Raw genomic sequence first — 5,795 nt, 5'->3', positions numbered from 1 at the left:
ATAAATAATATTGTCCAAGAGTGGCTCCTTAAAAGGACAATCTACATTCGCAATAATGACTTTAATAAATCAGGGAGCATTCAACCAAACTAGATCAATGATTAGACATGACCAGTGTAAGATAAACATGACTTTAATGAATATTTCTAATAGTCATTCACTACTTATGATGCCTTTAGTGTGAAGCCAATATCAGAGCCACAAAATAAAATAAGCATAATAACATTAATAATATTACTGACTCACTAAATTCTAAGTTTTTAACTCTGTGAATATTTAAAATTCACACATGTGCACTGAAGTGGGTTGGAAATCATAATCGAGAGCTTATATAACCTTTATTAATGTTAAGACTGAAAATTCAGATCATCCTATAAGACACTAAAACAACATAGTATCCTTTACATATATAAGCTATCCTATAAATAATGCTTTGGGGAATTATGATATCCTTCATACATTGCACAACATGTGAAAAGTGACTTTCATAACTTGTTTGACAACAATTTTTGGTTGATAGAAGCAAAATACTTCAAACAAAGGGTTACATTATATTTATGAAAATATGCTTTTGGTTTCACATGAAATGGCTTGTTTTGACATCATACCGTTCTTGATATTTGAGAATAATATGACTTCTCATGTCAAATTGTATATCATCTTGGACAGTGGCAGTTTGGCAAGTATTACACTTACTTCCTGCTCATGCATTCTCATTGCATTATTTTAGGTATATTAAGCATATGTCTCTTTTGAAATCCAACAAATTTATGAGATCTTCCTTGCCTTTGTTCACAAATTTGTGAATAATTCATTCATTTACAATATGCATATCAATTATTCGAATGAATGAAGGCCAATACCACTTCTAATAGAAGTGGAATATTTGAAAATCAACTAATCTTGCTTATTCACAACATCACTGAAATTGATATAGGTACCCCATACCTTTGGTTGAGGTGTATTGGCTCTTCTTTTTTCCCTTTTTTTCATCATTGAAGAAACTTCTTTTTGTTTTTTCATGAGCATTGTCAGTTTCAGAAGACACATGTCCAGTCTCATTTCACTCATGGTTCCTGTAGTACAGAACCCAATATTTCAAAGATGTACTGACAAGTTATAATCAGTGAATAGATTGTCACAAAAGAAAAAAAAAGAAAAAAAACAGTGTGTGGTTGTGAATTCTCTACATATCAAGCATTTCTAGATCTACCTTACTTCCAAGCAAAAATCATCACTGGGTCCTTCTTGAGCACTTTTTGCCCAATATAAGTCAAAGTAACAATATTCTGATATTCCACACAGTACCCAGAATTCATAATCAAATCTTATGGGCTTATATGACATTATAAATAATGTCACAATAATGGGTGCAAAAATTATTTAGGAACAGTATGAAAACAGGCCAAGACTTACCAACGAATAACCACAACTAACAATACAGTGGAGTTTGTCAGCTACTGTGCACTGCACACTACTATGAAGTATACATCGTCCCAGTGTCTTTTTTTTTTTTTTTTTTTGACACTCGTCAACGTTTTATTTTACTAACTTCAGGTCAATCTTCCACAACTATTTTCTGGTCAATTTACTATCCTTGCTTGGTGTCCCAAAATGGTAATACCAATATATTTGTGGGGTATGGAGAAGAGACCACTCTAAGAAACACTGTATTTACTCATCTTCCACAAGGCAAATGAGTTGGGCATCTGATTGTTCAACAAAACATAATAGCATCCAAGCAAACCAAGCTATAGACACTCTTCATTTACCAAAATTAGACCAGAGAAAACCTACTCTACACAAATGTTATAGGTATTGCTATTCATCTTTTCTTTTTCTGTTGCCGCAACATTTTTCTTCTTTTAATTATCATGTTGTATAGTTTCTCAAGTCTTGCTCTTAGTCCCTCTCCTATGATTGCACCATTAGGCTGCAAATGCCAAGGAATTTATGAACTTGCTAACAATTTTTCAATTTCAATGAGACAGTGAGTTTCTTGGGGCTTGTTTGCTAGCAACTGTAAATACAGGGGTTCCTTGATTTTTCTAATAAACTGTTATTTTCTGAAATTCTGTTTTCAGCTTTTTCAATTAATGGAGTCCATAGCAACAAATGCCCTCTGTGCATCTGGCATATGACTTTCATGGTGTTCTTCATTTCTCCTGACCACCAACATCCCCAGAGTGGAAAGTGACTGTTTTAGAATTTTCCAAGATTACCTCAGTTTTCTCAGTGTTAAATCCTTTGGTAGGTACAATATTTACAAATTCATTGAATTGCAGCCTGTATAAAACAGTTGTCTTTCCAACACAGTCCAAAACCAGAACAACAATGAGAAAGGACTAAAATGAAGAATAGAAGTCTAGTCTGATAGTCCATTTTCCAGCTGCAAATAAGTGTTCCAGATTTAAACTCTTTTTCTCATGTGGAATTTCTCTTCTTAGGTGATTCCGCTACAAGACCTAAAATGGAGTCCAGGTACAAATGAGAAAGCACCGGGAAAGTATTTCCTTGCAGGGGGAATGCACCACATATCCATCCAGCTTAGACTTCCATGCAGTTCTAACAGCTGCTGCACTAGAAACCTCTAACATAGGGTTTATATATAAAGTTTATATGAACAACTCTTGAAAGGCATTGAATAGTTGCCAAAGCACACAGAATTTAAATGTATGATCCCTTAAAAGATACTACATGAGCACAATGTTCCCTAGGATTTCTATCCTGAGAGAATTTTCAAAACTAAGAGCAAAAGAATAACAGCTAAGTAAAAGGCAGCAATATTTCTAAGCTGAGGAGTAAAAAGGTCAAAGTTTAGGGCTGCCAAAATGGCTAGGATTGAGGGCAAACACCAAAAGAAGAGGAAACTGCAGAAAAGAAGTTCATTAATGTAGATAGAAACTCTGATCAATATGGTAGCTTACTTGACAACAAAATCAGTTCCTAAACTTAGTATGCACAAAACAAAATCCAAAATCCACCAGAAAACATAGTTTAGAGTCTAAGGAACCAAGTAATGATTTCAGCACCCAACAGAAGATGGACTTCAAGCCTATACAAGGTATAGAAACATCTAGGGCCCAAAAGGATCAGAACTTTGGAATTAAGGCAACATGATATTTAAATATAAGAAAGCTTAAAAACAAAGCTTAAAACCAAGGTTTTACAAGGTCAAAATAACCTTCCAGTGCTCCTCTACATTCCTGAAGAAAACTAGGGATGGGAATGTAGCTCAGAGGTACAGTGCTTTGTCCCAGTGTCTTTTATATGGGACTGCTACTTTCCACCATTGATAATTTGAAACACAGTGCATTCTTTAAAATAAAATGAAAACCTAGTTCTTCCATGAATGTCTTTCTTATACTTATATATTAGTTATGTACACAATATTCTGTATAGTTTATCCTTGAAGTAACTTCCAGAGCAAAATGCCATTATCACAATGAATTTAAAAATACTTTTGAACACTCCAGTCATTCAACTACTACTTTTCTCAAAAATAATAATCATAATAAAACATAATAATTATTTCCATCCTACCATAAGTGGTATATTTGTTGCTCAAGTTTTTTTATAGATGCTATATATCTGGGATAATGGGACAAAAACAGTTAATGATATCAATGAAACACATAAAAAGAAAATGAAACCAGAAAACATAATGTCCTCCATACCATATGCATTAAACACAGTGTCTGCTTAAACGTATTAAGTTTTGGCAAGAGAGAGAAATTAAAGAATTAATAGTTTTAAAGATATCAACATCTGAAAACTTGAAGTATATTACCCATTGAACAGGCTTGTCTTTCTCTCTTAAGCACCGTATTTCTTAAAGCAGAACTCCTTCATACCCAAGTTGTTTATTACTTTGTTTTTGCAGGGCTAGGGTTAGAAACCAGGGCCTTATGGGTTAGGCAAGCCCTCTACCACTGAGTTCAACCCCCAGCACTCTCAATAGAACTTTCAACATTGCCATGTGCTAGAAGCAGTACTGGCCTAAGGATTTTTTCCTAAATAATTTCATTTAACCCTATAGAAAACTGATGATTGAGGCACAGGTATCAGGCCATTTATTGATGAAGGAAACTGAAGTACATATTAATAACTTTTGCATACAATAAATAAGTGATGAATACAAGATTTAAAATGACTGACTCTGGTTCTCTTAACTATTTTCATATAATATTCTCCTCCCACAAAATGTTCTTACAACTAAACCTCACATAAGTAAAACAAGCACAGATTTTAGAAAGAAGAAGGTGCGTAGTATAAAAATCAAAAATCAATTTCACAACTCCAAAATGAAGAGAAAATGATGATAGTTTATGTTTTAAATGACTCAGTAAGTAGTAATCCTTCAATTAGGTTTCAGCAACTTTTTTTTCTTATTTTTCCCCAAATTCTAACTGAATGTATGGAGATACTAAATCAAAATCTGTCGGCCTTTATTTAAAACTAACTAAATAAATAAATAAAAATGACAGTTACTATTTGCTGTTAATCTCAAATTGAGCCCTTGTGGTGGGGGAAGGGAAGATGTAGAGGAGGTGGAGTCACCCTGGGCTGAGGACTATAACATGCAGCCAATCACAATGAAGAGGCGGGATCTTTCACAGCTTGGTCCTGCAGCTTCAAACCGGAACTTCTCTGGTCTCACAGAGCTGAGGAGGCAGCTGGGGAAAGGAGGACCTGCTAGCAGCAAGAATGAGGGGAACGAGGTGCTGTCCTCTGTCGCGGGGACTGCTCACCCATTTTAGCTACAGTAGCATATATCGAGGTTTTCAGATCAAAAAATCTTGTCTTTTTAGATTTCTTTTTAGTCAACAACGAACTTTGTTCGGACTTGTCAGGCACGGAGGGGAGTGGTAATTGAAGATGAATCTGCCTAACCTATCGAGTCGTCTGTATGGGCTCTCATTACCTGCTCATTTTTGACAAAACAGCCCAGAACTAACATTCTTGCGGAGGGTTCCTAGGTGTGCTCCTTCCTGCAGTCTCCTGGGAATGGGAGTTGGGACCACAGTGAGGGAGGTGAGGGAAGACAGAAGCATATGTGGTATCCATTGCAGCTTACGCATAACTTTACAGGACACCCTCAGCTTCTTCCTTCTTAAAATGTCCTTCACCGCTTAAAATGTACCTCACCACTTGGGTGCTTTGATATTTCTTTAACTTTCAGGCTCATTCCATAACAAAGACTTCAATTTTGCATAGGTACAATGGGTGGCTAAAAGCAGACATAAACACTTGACATCTCTACCTCAGTTTTCATCCATCTCCTTTGAATTACTTTGGATGCCAGGGACAAGATCTGATCCAATCAACATCTTGTGATAAGTCAAAGCTGCCTATCTCCCTAGGCCACAGAGACCTTCTTATCCAGGAAAAGACCTGGCCTTACCAATCTTGAGACAACAAGCAAGCCCTGCTGATCAAGGTCACCTGCTTTGGCAGCTGTGAAGAGCTCTCAGCTATGCAAACCCCAAACATTTGCCCTTATTCCCCTTTTTATTGTCAGCTCCCTAAAGACAGGGTTAAGGGCTGGATCCCCTTGCCTTCACAGTGCAGCTACACTGATTTAAGTTCCTTTCATGGGCCATCATTACCTTTTGTTTGGATGTTGGGGCAAGGAGCCAGACCTGATTGTTGGATCTCCAGAGTCAGGCCTCTGGCAAAAATTCCATCACATTATTCTCCTCCCACTCTCTGCCCTCTTCCTTTGCCCTGTAATCTCCCTTTCATGACACAAAACAAAAGTACAAAAAGGAATGATAAAAAAGAAACAATAAAGA

General features: G+C 36.2%; 1 pseudogene; it reads right to left on the bottom strand.

Moving 5' to 3' along the window:
• Window positions 1-1,825: 1,825 nt before the first annotated feature.
• On the bottom strand, window positions 1,826-4,960 carry LOC143387822 (ADP-ribosylation factor-like protein 4A; annotated as a pseudogene).
• Between the last annotated feature and the right edge of the window lie 835 nt (window positions 4,961-5,795).

Source organism: Callospermophilus lateralis, unplaced genomic scaffold (assembly GCF_048772815.1).
Source record: "Callospermophilus lateralis isolate mCalLat2 unplaced genomic scaffold, mCalLat2.hap1 Scaffold_86, whole genome shotgun sequence".
Taxonomy (NCBI): Eukaryota; Metazoa; Chordata; class Mammalia; order Rodentia; family Sciuridae; genus Callospermophilus; species Callospermophilus lateralis.
This window is presented reverse-complemented; position numbering and strand designations above follow the sequence as displayed.